General features: G+C 37.0%; 2 long non-coding RNA genes across 7 annotated transcripts in view; one reads left to right on the top strand and one right to left on the bottom strand.

The window, feature by feature from the left end:
• The window catches only part of LOC103883093, a 145,814-nt gene that overhangs the window by 37,005 nt on the left and 93,192 nt on the right, over positions 1–15,617 (bottom strand). The gene's annotated exons all lie outside the window — the stretch shown is intronic.
• Positions 1–15,617, top strand: part of LOC103883092 — a 60,848-nt gene that overhangs the window by 9,835 nt on the left and 35,396 nt on the right. The gene's annotated exons all lie outside the window — the stretch shown is intronic.

The following is a 15,617-nucleotide window of genomic DNA, read 5'->3' as shown; positions in this document are numbered from 1 at the left end:
CTACAATTTCATACAAATAGAGTCAAACAGCATGTACATTGTATGTCTGGTTACTTTTACTCAACATAAGATTAAGATTCATCCATGTTATTGTACATAATGGTGGTTTATTCCTTTCCATTGGTGAGTGGCATTCTATTATATGATACAACACAATTTGTTTATCTATTCATCTGTCAATAGGCATTTGGGTTGTTAAAAAGATATTTTTTAGTGGCACACTGTTATTGCTATTAGCACAGCTGTGTGTGCATATACATGTGTGCATGTTGTATTGCAGTGTGGTGTGTATTTGGGGAGAGTTGTGGGGTGTGTAAAATGTGGTGTGTTTCGTCATATATATGCTGGAGGTAGAGTGAAAGAAGAAGAAGGGATATTTCTAGTTACTCTAACTTTGGAGATTCTCCCTAAAAGTAAGCTTTTTGGGAAACTCTCCAACCTTTGATTTGCTTAAATAAACTCAGAAATCTTTTTCATTTTAAAACTTTTACTAACACTGGCTCAGGAGAGCAGCAACAAATGGCTGTGGACCAGTCTCAAAGCTTAATATGCACCATGCTCTAACATGGTGATGCCTGGATGATCACCCCTGACTCCCTTCTAAGATGGTCACTGGAGGGCATGACTAATGAGTCAAAGACCACCAGAGCTTCTTCCCTGCCTCTAACTGGTCTTTCATGAAGGCTATTTGAAAGGGAAAAAGGATAGTTTTCCATAAAGGAATCTCACCAAGGACCTGAAGATGCTAACAAGGTGGTCTGCTGACTCTGGTGAAATTTTGTTTTTTTCTGAGACTCTTTAAAGTGACTGTTGACAAATGTATTGGGCCTCTGTACTAGTTTCCTAGAGCTGCCATAACAAATTATCACAAACTGGGTGGCTTAAAACAATAGACAGTATTTGTTTTCTACATTAGATAGTATTTACGTATTAGTTCTACAGGACAGAAGTCTAAAATCAAGGTGTTGGCAGGGATGCACTCTCTAGAGGGAGTTCCATTCCTTGCCTCCCTTAAGCTGCGGCAGCTGTCCTCAGCTGTGGCTGCAGCCCCCTCTGCTCCAAATTATCTTCTCTTCTATGTGTCTCCTCCTCTATGTGTCTTGTCATCTCCCTTTGCTCCTCTAAGGATATATATGGTGGCATTTAGGGCCCACCCAGAAAATCCATAGTTGTCTCCTCATCTCAAGATTTTAAACTTAATGATACCTACAAAGACCCCTTTTCCAAACAAAATAAAATCCAAAGTTCCAGGGATCAGGACTTGATAACTTTGGGTGAGCATTATTCAACCTGCCACAGTCTCATTCATTCTCTTCTGTCTTGCCCAAGTCCTTGGTCTACCTGAGGCTCAGTGTTATCATGTACAAAATATAGACAGTATCATATAGTTCTTTATCCATCAATCAGTTAGATTCCAAGTTTACCTGTTTGTAGTTCAAAGTGACAGAGAAAGGATTAATCTTGCAGGCATCAATGCATTTCTGTGACATGAGAGTATGAGTTTATTCCTTTAAAGTTTTAAATTCAGCTATTTTCTTCTTTGTGGTCATATGTCTCTGTTTATTAATTCATTTATTAAATATTTATTCACCACTCTTTCCCTGGAACACTTTGAGATACTAAACAAAGCCCCTGTCCTTATGGAGTTAATATTCTGAAGAAGAAGAAGACAATCTCTAAGTAAATGTGCTATCAGGCAGTAGAGAAGGATAGGGAAGGAAGAAAAGCCAATAAAAGGGTTTATTATTGAACTAAGTGCTATAGTACCAGGGGCTGGATTTAACCAGGACTCATAGGAATGATTTAAGAATTGTTTACTGGGCTGGGTTTGGTGGCTCATACCTGTAATCCCAGCACTTTGGGAAACCGAGGTGGGCAGATCACAACGTTAGGAGTTCAAGTCCAGCCTGGCCAACATGGTGAAACCTCGTCTCTACCAAAAATACAAAAATTAGCCAGGCGTGGTGGCAGGAGCCCGTAATCCCAGCTGTTAAAGAGGCTGAGGCAGCAGAATTGCTTAAACCTAGGAGGCAGAGGTTGCAGTGAGCCAAGATTGCACCACTGTACTCCAGCCTGGGTGACAGAGCATGACTCCATCTAGGAAAAAAAAATTAAAAAAGAATTGTCTACTGAAAGGACAAGAAGATTTATCCATGGGCTCCTCCCATCATCGGTTGAGGATTGCCTTCAATACATTAACTTCCCTGCACCCAAGAGGGCTACACTTGAATGTGGTCTGGGTGAGCTCCTATCAGTCCAGAGAAGGCCCTGAAGCAGAATACAATGCACTCTTGAGGGGTAACACTGGTATGTGATAGAAGTCTGTGCCTGCACAGAACTGTACACTATGGCTGCAGCTAACATCAGAAGCATGCCACAGGGATGTGATGGGGGCACCACCATACTATAAACACCATACCAACACTTGCCACATTCTGCCTTTGCACTTACTGTATACAACACAGTTAATAAAACATTCATGTGCTGCATAAAGGACCTTTCAGTCAACAATGACCAGCATATATGATGGTGGTCTCTCAAGATTGTAATGGAGCTGAAAAATTCCTGTCACCTAGTGACATTGTATCCATTATAACATTACAGCATTCTTGGTGACACTGGTGTAAAGAAGCCCATTGTGTTGCCAGTCATATAAAAGTATACCACATACAATTACATAGAGTACATAATACTTGATAATAATAAACAACTGTGTTACTGGTTTATGTATTTACTATACTTGTTATTATTAGAAAGTATACTCCTTTTACATATATACATACATATATGTATACATAAACACATGTATGTATACATATATACATGTATGTATATATACATATATAGTATATATAAATACATGCATATATACATCTATATACACATACATATATGTATACATATATGAATATATGTGTATATGCATGCATGTGTACATATGTATGTGTACACATATGTATGCATAAACATGCATATATGTATCTATACATGTACGCACATGTGTGTGTATATGCACATGTATGTATATGTATGCGTGCATGTATGCGTGTGTGTAGATATATTTAAAATGAAATCTCGCTCTGTCACCCAGGCTGGAGTGCAGTGGTGCAATCTTGGCTCACTGCAACCTCTATCTCCTGGGTTCAAGCAATTCTCCTACCTCAGCCTCCCAAGTAGCTGGGATTACAGGTGCCTGCCACCACACCCAGCTAATTTGCATTTTTAGTAGAGACAGGGTTTCACCAAGTTAGCCAGGCTGATCTCAAACTCCTAACCTCAGGTGATCTGCCGGCCTTGGCTTCCCAAAGTGCTGAGATTACAGACATGAGCCACTGCGCCTAGCCTACTTATATTTTTAAAAAGTTAACTGTAGAACAGCCTCAGTCAGGTCCTTCAGGAGGTATTACAGAAAAAGATGTTATTATCATAGGAGATGACAGCTCCATGCCTGTTGTTGTCCCTAAAGATCCTGCAGTGGGACAAGACGTGGAGGTAGAAGACAGTGATAGCAATGATCCTGACTCTGGGTAGACCTAGGTTAATGTGTATCTTTGTGTCTTAATTTTTAACAAAAGTAATTAAAGAAAAATTTAGGAAAAAGGCTTACAGCATAAGGATATCTTAAAAGATAATATTTTTGTACAGCTGTACAATGTGTTTGTGTTTTAAGTTATATTATTACAAAACAGTCAAAAAGGTGAAAATTTAAAAGTGTATAAACTAGAAAAGTTACAGTAAGGTAAGGTTAATTTATTATTAATTAAAGAAAATATTTTTATAAATGTAGTGTAGCCTAAGTGTACAGCATTTATAAAATCTACAGTAGTGTATAGTAATGTCCTAGGCCTTCACATTCACTCACCCCTCAGTCACTGACTCACTCAGAGAAACTTCAAGTACTGCAAGCTCCATTCATGGTAAGTGCCCTATACAGGCACACTAGCTTCTATTTTCTATGCCATATTTTAACTGTACATTTTCTATGTCGAGATACACAAATACTTACCACTGTATTACAACTGCCTGCAGTATTCAGTACAGTAGCATGATGCACAAGTTTGTAGCCTAGGAGCAATAGACTGTACTCTGTAGCCTACGTGTGTGGTAAGCTACACCATCTAGGTTTGTGTAAGTACCCTCTGTGATGTTTGCACGATGATGAAATGGACTAAGGGAGGTATTTCTCAGAATGTATAACCATCATTAAGTGAAGCATGACTGTACTTGTGAAATACTTAAAACTAACACAAATGCTATGTATACAATTGATTATGAGCAAACTGCAGAGGCCCAGAGCGGCTACCAACCATGTACAACCACTATCACCATCTGTTGGTGGCAAACAGAATTGATAGATTTTTATTCTGCAGAGGAACTATATGGATTAGGAAATATTTGTAATCTGAATATACTGAAGCAAAGGAATGTCTGTAATTCTCACTTCCCCAAGTTTCTGTGATGAGTAAATGCTATAATTCACGGGAAAGCACTTTTTCTATCATAAAACAATATATAAATGTTAGTTTACGGATTGATGGGAGAGATTTAATCCTCATCTCTGATGCCAGATTAAGTCTTAGTGCATTGTAGCCAGATACCTAGTAGGTAATCTAAAGTTTACGGAATGTTGTTTTTATTTTTTGACTTCTGCTGAAACAGCCTTTCCAGGTTTTCACCTGCTAAGATTCAAAGTCCAGTTCAGCTGTCACCCAAGAATAGAAATCATTTTTTTTTTCCACACATGTTCTTTGCATCGGCACTAAGAGACCACTTACCACAAGCATTTTGGCTAATCGTAAACAATTCTCTGGCCTCACTCAATAGTGAACCTCTTGAAAACAAGAACTATACCTGATTCCTCTGCCTAGCACGTAGCATTGTATTTGGTGTATAGTAGGCATTCGATAAATGTTTGTTGAAATTGTTGAATTAATTTGCTGTCAAATAACAACAGCCTCCTTCCTCCTTAGCTGTGTCTCACAGCAAGCAGCCGGGCCCAGCAGGGTGGAAGAGATGAAGGGAATTCATCTAAAATCAATTTATTTGGGGAGAAAATGTACTGTAGTCAATGAAATGATTCAGTTTCATCTTTTTGTACATAGCTTTAGAGCTGTACATGATCATAATTTCATGTCAACTATCAAGTCCCTTAAGTCATGTGGTGATATATTACTTTTTCATATTAATATATAGTATAACACTGCACAAACAATATCAACAATTCCACAGGAACTAAATCCTGGCATAGAAAGTGACAGTACTAGTGGTTCACCGGGTAATGGCTAGGTTTTGTGCAGTTTGGAAGAAAAAGAAAAAACTGCTACAGATTTATAGATACTTACAAAAGGCATATGTTCATAAAATTATCAATTTTAAGAAAAAGAAAGACATCCCTTCCAAGAGAAAAACATCTGACTCATTTTGAAATCAGTAGGCTCCATTCCAATTAAACAGATTGCAGACCAGAAGACAGCTCAAGATTGTTGTGAGGACTTCATGAGGCCCTTTCCTTTCTTTTCCGAAATTAATGAGAAATACTCAGGATATGTGAAGCCATGAATCAGAAAAATATGCAAACCTGGCTGGGTGATAACTCCCCTGAACTGGAGAAAGGCCTTATTGAAATGAAGCATCCAAACGGACTGGAACAATGCCTCAGTGTGGTTAGTTCAATGGAGCCATGCTTTCTTACCAGGAGATGAAAACAACTGCCAAGTAGGATTCAGAAAAAAAAAAAAAAAAAAAAAGCTTTTTCTCCCTTGAAATTCAGCAGTGGTTCGCTCTGCACAGATATCTGGGGTTGGACACTAGTTTGTTTACAACACTATTTTAATACAAGCAATATGAATGCTTAAAGAGTCACCCCACCCAAAACAAACCAGCTGGTCTTCTAGTCACTGCTCTCCACTTCTGTGCCTTTCTCTGCCACTTAGAGTCTGAGGTCCTCTGCTAAGGAGAGGGCAAATGCAAAGCCCTTCTGCACTTTGCTCACCACACTCTATCTCCCAAACCCTTCTACAAAATGTGCTAGCCTTGTTCACACCTCAGCCCCTCGAACCCACAGCTCTCGACCTGCACATACTATTTTCAAGCTGGTGTCTGGGCTAATATGCCACTGCCTCCAAGGTAACATTTCTTCTGAATAGAAGTTTTTCTGGTGACCATTCTTAGAGGCATTCTAATGGTGAAGACTGCCAACTCCATGGCAAGCCAGTGAGGAAGATACTGTCTGACAGTTCTTTTAGCACCTCCCAGGTCACACCATAAGCAGCTTATCACTCCCCCTCTCCCAGGGGAAGCCTTCTTTGTTGACCAAAAGAATGATAAAGGTTCTCGGGTCTTGATGACCTTCCAAAGGCACTTTGGGTAGCTGCTCAAACAGAAATCCCCATCTCCTGGTCCCCAAGAGTCCCTTTATCACTTTTATCCCACAGTCCTTGTAAACCATTCATGAGAAAACAGTAAAGCAGCTCCTGAAAACCTGGAAATAAGATTGCAGTCAAGAGTTAGCCAGTAAAATTCACACAATAATTTTGTTTGGGATTTTGGTTGTTTCCTTTCCACAAAATGGCATCTGAAATTATTTGGGGACAAAGGATTATACTTCCCTGTTTTCCCAGAAGAATAAAGGGATTTATTTTCTCATAAATGGAACTATGTGGAAAGTTACCCCATGTTGAAAACTAATAGAGTTGGGAGAGAGTATCTTTTTTTCTCTCCTTGCAATTCCTTTAGGAGTTGTACCTCACTCACAGCCCTGATCTGTTCTCTACAGCCATCTATTTATCATTGATCTTCTTTCTCTCCTACTGCCTCTGCTTTCTTCATGTCATCCTTTAAAATTCCTGGAAAATGTTGGACAGGAAACAGAGTTCTGGGATTAAGAAGAACAACCATGGTTTTTTATAGAATATTTGCTCAGGCCTAGGATCTCTTCCACAAAAGACTCTGTCTGTCCTTTGCCAGTGGTTAGAAAAATTCTAAGGAGAATATCCACAAATGTGTAACTGAAGAGTCTTAAAATACCCTAGACTCAACACAGAGAAATAATTATCCTCCAAAGGAAAAGACTATGTAATTGAAGTCTACTAAACTGAAATTAACCGATTGCATTCTAACATCTCAGGAGAAATACTATGAATAGAAGACAGAATCAACATAAACATGAAAGCAAAAAAATGAAACCTGAGCAATTCCTGAGACCTTAATGTGGTACTGTTTACCCAGCACTTTCCAGGTGAGGCTTGCTCTGCATGTGACCCAAAGGAGCAAAGGAGCATATATAGTTACGTGGGTAGTGGAAATGAACTCATCAAGCCTCAATTTTGAATGGCCTAAAATATTCCCTTCCTCTCTGAATTCATGATCCCAAGCATTTTTTTGATATCGTTGAAATTGCTAGGTCCCTCAATACCAGGAAAATCGATGCTCTGGATAAGGGCTCCAGCATTCCATCATTGGAAAAAGTTATCACCCCTGGGTACTAATAAATTACTCATAAGGATTATACATCTTTTCATACATGTTTGATTAGTTTACATCTATTAGTATGATACTCTGTGTCCACCTAGTTCAAAGCTGAAGACCATACCTTTGTAACTTCCTCAACAAACAACAAGGGTTAACATATAACGTGTCCTTACCACATACCAGACATTTTCTAAGCAATTTATATGCATTAATATATTTTAGCCTCACAATAATCCTACACGGTAGGAGTAGAAATTATTTTTACCCCCATTCTACAGATGAGGAAAATGGGGAAATTGCTTATGATTATAAAGATGGTAGGTGGCAGAGTCTGTGCCCTTAAGCCCTACACAATGCTGCCTTTTAAAGTGGCATGTGCCCTGGAGAGCATGAATTAATTTGCTAGGGCTGCTATGACAAAATATCATAGACCGGGTGGCTTAAACAACAGATATGTATAGTTCTGGGGATTGGAAAATCCAAAATCAAGGTGCGAACTTATGAGCTTCCTGGTGAGGCCCTCTTCTTCACTTGCAAATGGCCACCTTCTCACTCTGTCCTCACATGGCAGACAGAGAGCTCTCTTTCTTCCTCCTCTCATAAAGCCACTAATGCCATCATAAAGGACCTACCCTCCAAGACCTCATCTGACCCTAATTACCTCCCAAAGTTCCCGTCTCCACATGCCTTCACACTAAGGGTCAGGACTTCAATACATTAATTGGATGGATGTGGGGATGGGGATACAATTAAGTCCACAGCAGGAAGAAATGTGGAAACTCCCATGTGATCATAATAGTCATTCAGCACAAACTATTAAACAGGTGTCTATGCTCTAATCAGCACTGCATGCATGAGTTCATCTCCAGGCCTGGTTATTCTTGTCATGCAAAAAGCACCTCTCTAGGCTTTTACAATGTTAGGAAAATCCTGTAAGTAGTCACCTGAACAAAGGTATTACTGAGTGAAAGTCTGCCTGTACCAAACAGCTTCCCGTAGGTGACAGTTATGGTTTCCAGGGTGAAATCCATCAACCAAACTCTTCAACCCCCTTGTGTATTAATAATTAAACACATTTTCTTATCTATAAGTACAAACAGGACATACAAAGTTCTGATGGCAACTTCCAGCTTCTGTTCACTAAGGAATTGAGGAGGCCTCTCAGTTACAGGCATCACGAAAATACTGTATTCTCTGCTCAGTTCTATAGTCCTCTTCTTTCAGGTCTGGTGATCATGTGTACCCTATGTAAGTCCTAATTTGATATTTCTAGCATACTGCACAAAATGTTTCATTGTCACTCATGCACTGCTTATAGTAAAATCATTAAGCACCAGGTATTAACCACTGATTCTTACTTTGTTTTCCTGCATCATGTTCTGTGAGACACTGACTTCGTCCTCTACTTGCTAAAGGAAAAGTCTGAATGAGTCCGTGAACTTCTTTTCTCCAAGTAGCCTCAATATGTTGGGTCTTTGTTCTCTCTGCTATGATCAACATCAGGATTCTTCATATTTTGACAATATCATAGTATTTTTACTCTTTTTGCTAGAAATGTTACTTCCTGTTTAGCATCAAAACTGAAAATACCTTCTTCCACATGATAAAGCCCCTGAATCTTTGCAAGTGACATCATTAGCCAACCCTCTGCCTGTAACACCCACCACCATCCCACATCCTGCCATTAGGGGCAATATCGCTTAATAAATTTCGTTATTATATGTGTTAATGTAAGTTTTATAAATAAGTTTTCTATATCTCAAAGAAAATTTGTTAGACTGATTAATAACTTCATTCCTAGTATTGTGAGGTTACTTACTTATGTGTTCTCACAATGGCACATTGTTTTCAGACTTAGTTGAGCAACTTACTTTTGTTTTTTATATGTTTTAATTCACTATTTTTTAATTTTTCTAGACAGGGCTTTTGATTTCCACATTTCACTTTTCAGTGGTTATCTCTCTTAAGTTTCTTCCTGCTTTAGAGTGTAATATTTTGCTACTTCCTCAGGATTCAGCCACAGCACAGATCTGACCTGCCCATCGTTCATGTCTTCCATTCTGAAGCAACTGATGTTTCCTAAACTCATCAATTGCATCAATACCCTATTTCTCAAATACATATCTGCAATGTAGTTATATGTCAAGTCTATTTTGTCACTGCCGCGATTTGGTCACTTTGCAACTGATTTAGACCTAAACAGTGTCATTCATTTTGCAGAAGCATGGGCCTGTGCCAGTTTTTTGAAACAAAAACAACACTGCTTACTAGTTAAAAAAAAAATAGAATTATAAAATATTGTTTCCTTTTTCTTGACTCTAATAATGCTTTTTTAAACAACTGAAAATCAACTATCATAATATTTAGCTATGTATTTTCTTAAGTAAATGTGTTCATCCTTTTTGGTTTAAGTAATTGATGAACAACTTTATTCCAAATTTCCAGTTTTCACAATATCTGCTCCCATAATCGTACATCACTATGTTCACTCTAATGATTGACTTTATTAATAAAATACAATATCACCCAGACCTTGGTTTCTAAATATCTTTCCCCACTAAAAGGAACCAGGGGTCCCTAGAGAAATGGTTAAATCCTAGGACTGAGACATGGAAGGTATTAAATGAATCAGAAACACCTTCATGTTCCAGAATAAAAATAAGCATGAAAAATTATAAGAGAATAACAAGAAGATATAGCAGCCAACTTGAAGGGACTCTCACTGGTTAAATCTAGAATAATTTTATTATCAAAATAAATACAGAGTGATACAGTATAACTCATTGAGTTGAATAAAAATCCCTGGATCTTTATTGATAATAAATAGCCAAATAAATGGGAAAGTAAGAAACTCTTTCTTACAGTAGAATGTCAACTAATTAATAAAGAAAGGAAAGCCAAGTTAGAAAAATCATGACGAGTTGATGGGTGCTGACGAGTTGATGGGTGCAGCACACCAACATGGCACAAGTATACATATGTAACAAACCTGCACGTTATGCACATGTACCATAGAACTTAAAGTATAATTAAAAAAAAAAAAGAAGAAAGAAAAAAAAATCACTATTTTACAACCATCCTTGTAAAAACTGACTTAGGCAAGAATCATCAGTGGGTGCTAATTCTAGTGGTGAAAACTTTCAAAAGAACAAAAATTTCAAAGTATCTTCCCACAAATTACTTCTTAGTTCCAAAACAAAATATGGGAATAACAGTACAGTGGGAAGACTGGCAACAACTTAACCAAGAGATCAAAATTAATGTCACCAATAAAATGTGCTTCTGGATAGGAGAAAAAATTACAGCTCATATGAAGTATTCTACCAAAAATATATAGCCTGAATGTAATCATAAAGAAATATCAGAGATACCCAAGTAGAAAGACATTCTGTAAAATAACTGTCCTGTGTTCTTCAAAAAAATGTCAGTGATGTGAAAGACAAAGAAAGGCTGAGGAACTGTTCCAGTTTAAAGAAGACTGAAGACATATGGATCTAAACACAGCATACAATCCTGGACTGTATCCTGTGCTAGGGGAAAAAAAAAAAAAAAAACTATAGAGGAATATGTACAGTCAGTATTCTCCAGAGAAGAACCAATATTCAATCCTTTATAATAAATCTGCTCCTGTGTAGAAATAATGGAGGCTGGCAAGTCCCAAGATGTGCAGAGTGAGTCACCAAGCTGCAGAACTAGGAGATCCAATAGTGTAGCTCTAGTCTGAAGGCAGCAGACTCAAGATCCAGGAAGAGCCAACATTTCAGTTCTAATCTAAAGGCAGGAAAAAGTCAATATTCCATTTCTGAGACCATCTGGCTCAATGAATTATCTCTTACCTGGGAGGGAGGGTTACCAGCCTTTTTTATCTATTCAGGCCTTCAACTGATTGGATGGTGTCACCCACATTATGGAAGGCAATCTGCTGTACTAAATCTCCTGATTTAAATGTTAATCTCATCCCAAAACACTCTAAACATCCCAAAACACTCTGGGTAATAGAAATACCCAGAATGGTTGAACAAGTATCTGGGCACCCCCTGGCCCAGTCAAGTTGACACATAAATTAAACATCACAGACACTTATTGGGTCAGTTGACCAAATTAGAATTTGGTTTGTAGATTAAGGTATTGTATATTGATACAATACTTTTTGCCATAATAAGAAACAATAAAGTCTACTAATTTAAAAACTATGTTTGTTAAGTTTCCTGAATTTGGTCATTGTAATTTGGCTATGTAAAAGAATATCTAATTCTTAGGAAATATACACTGAATAATCATTAGGTAAAGAGGCATATTGTATGCAACCTACTTTCAAACATTTCAGAAAAAAAATCAAGATACATAAAGAGAAGAAATGATAAAGCAAATGTGACAAAACCTTCAAAATGGATGAATGTAGGTAGCCAACTTTTCTGTAAGAGATATATAATTTTAAACAAAAAAATTATGAGAGAGACCCAGGCTTGCTAGACCAGACTTGCCAAACCAGAAATCCTAGAAGTTATAATCTGACCCAGGTTGAGGTCTGGATTTAGGATTTTTCAAAGCTCTCCAGGTGACTCAAAAGTACAGTCAGACTTCATAACTATATGACTAATGGGACCTAATCTCACAATACGTTATACTGAATTCAAACCCTACATCTCTCCCCTAAATTTTTAAAATAAAGTTCAATTTAATCATAATTATAACCAATAAATACTCATTGACATACTAATAAATCAAATATTAGTAAAGGCATTTCTGGGGTTTATTTTGCATATGAAATCCAGGGTCTATGCCCACTTAGGATCTGTGTGTCTTCTCTCATGTCACCTATGGAGTCACCACATACAAGCCAAGCACTGAAGCCACATGCTCTGAGTGGACTAACTTTAATTCCCCAAATCACCCTTGCTTAAGGCTTTGTGAATAACATGAGCTCTTCTTTCTAAGCATGACAGTTAATCCTGAAACAACCAGCTGCAGACAACCTAGTGAATAATGAACTTGAGCAGGTCAGTAGAGGACCACATGATTTACATTCATTAAATCTAATGAAAATCACAAGCAGGAACTAAAAGCTGGTGACTTTTATAATCAACGATTATTGGACTATACTACAAACTACTTCTAACAACTCCTTTAAAAACTTCTCTCTCTCAATTGTTAACTCTCTCTACTCCACACCCTAGACCAGAATTTAGTGTTGGATTTTGTATTCTGTCTGGGAGGATATTTTATTATTCCGGAATAGGGACTCAGGATCATGACATTTACCTCCATTGTAAAATGTAAACAGTCTCAGCAGAGATTTGTGACTTTATCTGATCCACTGGAGATGCTGTGTCCTCCTATATCCCTTCATTCTTTTCACAAATATTTGTTGAACACATACTCCCTTATAAGTACGATATAGGTTATATTTGTGATCTAAGAACCACAATATTTGGAAGGTACACAGATAAAAAAGCTCAACCTCCATGCTGAAGATATCTGCCAGAAATCTTACACTACTTTTCAGCCAGTGCTCCAAAGTAAGGTTCTGATTTAATCTTTAACCCAACTTCATAATCAATCCTCCAGTGAAGTTTTTTTGACTAGATAAAATTAATAGCAGCTTCAATTCCAAGGTCTTTAATGAATGTTGTAACATTTATAAACTCAAATGGTGCATCCCAGCAAAAAAACTTGAGTGACACCGTAGATCAATTTCTAATCCAGCATTCAATGATAGTAGTTCTACATCCTTTAAATATATAGGGGGTTGTATAGGCAACACACTATAGGACTCATAAAAGAAAAGGAAGCAGTCAATGAAGATGACCAAGTCCTTGGATTATATCAAAAGTGGTGATTATAATTTGCTACATGTTGCACTACACATTGTTTCCTATTGGCAGTATGAACTGTCACACCTCTATGCCTTGGCAGGTTGTATACCTCAAGAATTGGAATCCCCTTTCCTCTTTCTCTGCCTGCAGAAAAATCTATCTCAACTAAGCGAAACTTCTGTCTTTAATGTTTACTTGTCTAGTAAATCACCTTATGCTTAGCATGTTTGTTTTTGTTTTGTTTTTAGAAGTCTGTGTCACCCATATATTCTTAATTCCTTTAAGACTGGACTGAGCCATATTCACTTTTATAGCCCGAAGTACTTAACAATGTGCTTGGTAAAGTGTAGGACCCCAATAAACGTTTGCTAAATTTGAAATAAATACTATCATTCTGAACTACTATGAAAATGATTTTTCAGTTCATTGAGCAGTTGCTGTTAGAGAAGAAAAACATTTTTAAAAATTGTCTGCCCTAACGTTTTGACCAAAAAAAAAAAAGAAAAAGAGAAAAAAGATATTATAGTAAATATTGCTTCTGTTCAACTCAACTAGCAAGACATAGGGTTTATACAACCCACTGCCTTTAGAGATTGTTTAAGGACTTATACAAGTTTTTTTCCCAATCAGATGTAGCATATAGTTAGCTTTAAATGATAGTCACATCGTGGTCTGAGGCAAGATACAGCATTTAATAACACATGTACTGTAGCAGGCTGCATTTCTTCAGCTTAAGGCTGTAGATTCAAATAAAAACAGTTCCATGTTCCCTCTGGGAATTCAAACCAAGTCAAAATTATTAACTTTCTGGTCCTGGAATGTTTACCAATGTACTGCTTCCCTTCAGTCAACAATGAGTATTTAGCTAGTCCCATAAAACTGACAATCCCAGTCAATCCTGAGAGCTCTGTCAATAGTCAGAATGGTCAAACATGAACTTATCCTCTGCTTTTGGGGCTTCTTAAAAATGATTTGTAATTCTAGTTTGCATACCTTCTGTCACTTTAGCCAAAGCTAAAAGTGTTGAGTCAAACTACCTCTATGAATATTTTTTATTCCAAAAAGGATTGGATCTAAGCATTCATTTTTAGTTTTTCCTATTCAAGGTCATCCCCATAACCAATCCAATAGTCTGCATCATTTGGAAGCTCACATAGTTACATAGGAAAGCATTTTCATCTATTTCTAAGGATTCTGCTTTCAATGCCAGGTGAGGGTATCATGCCCCCTTAAGAAACTAAAGTGCAGTTTCTACAATGTTAACTAGTTAGAGTATTCACATTTATAAAATGAAAATAATTCAAATAGACTTTCAAAGATCTACCATTATTCAATAAGATAAAACAAATACTTTTAGTTATTCATACATTTACCTGGTGTCATTATAATTTGGTACAAAACTGAATCTATTTTGCAATTTAAATTTTTTGAAACCTGAAGAATATGAGAAGTATGGTCAATAAATGGCTTAAATGCCAATGATTAAGATGACATAAAACATTATAGGAAGAACATCCTATTCTTTATCAATTTCATGCTAAACAATGTATGTCACAAATGAGAATTCATTACTGCATTGCAACTGAAGCCAACATTGAATTTCTTTCTTCTGTTCAATTATTTTAATTATCTAAATGGACTGTCATTCTTTTTTCCATCCATTCCACTTCTGCAAATCAATATCAGACCATGGTGAAAAAAAGACTTAGAATGAGAGATTGAAATTTATATTCTTCACATATATTTTTGTGGTCTTCCAGATATTCTGACCTCAACTAGTAATTCAGATCACACAACAAAATTCAGTAATAAGAAAATTGTATTTTATCCAAATAATTCATATACATATTTTCACTTCAAGTGTGAAATTAGAAAATGACCATTGCAGAATTTATTTCAATTAGAAAGTGGTTAAAGGGAGAGAGGAGAATAAAACTAGCTAGAAATTTATGTAATTTTAACTAAGGGTCACTATCAATTAATCAGAAGTTGAATTCTAGGAGAAAATATTCCAGTCCCAGAGGACCCATCTTAGTTCCTCATACGTTTGAAACATTTGGCTAGGCAGTATTTAATCACGCATGATAACAGTAATAACTAGAAACTCTAAATGTGATATGGTTTGGATGTGTCCCTGCCCAAATCTCATCTTCAATTGTAGTTCCCATAATTCATAATTCCCTTGTGTAGTGGGGACACAGCAGGAGGTAATTCAATCATGGAGGTGATTACCCTCACGCTGTTCTTGTGGCAGTGAATTCTCATGAGATCTGATGGTTTTATAAAAGGCTTCTTCCTTTTTTGCTTCACACTTCTTTTTCCTTCCACTAC

Source organism: Papio anubis, chromosome 4 (assembly GCF_008728515.1).
Source record: "Papio anubis isolate 15944 chromosome 4, Panubis1.0, whole genome shotgun sequence".
Lineage (NCBI taxonomy): Eukaryota > Metazoa > Chordata > Mammalia > Primates > Cercopithecidae > Papio > Papio anubis.
This window is presented reverse-complemented; position numbering and strand designations above follow the sequence as displayed.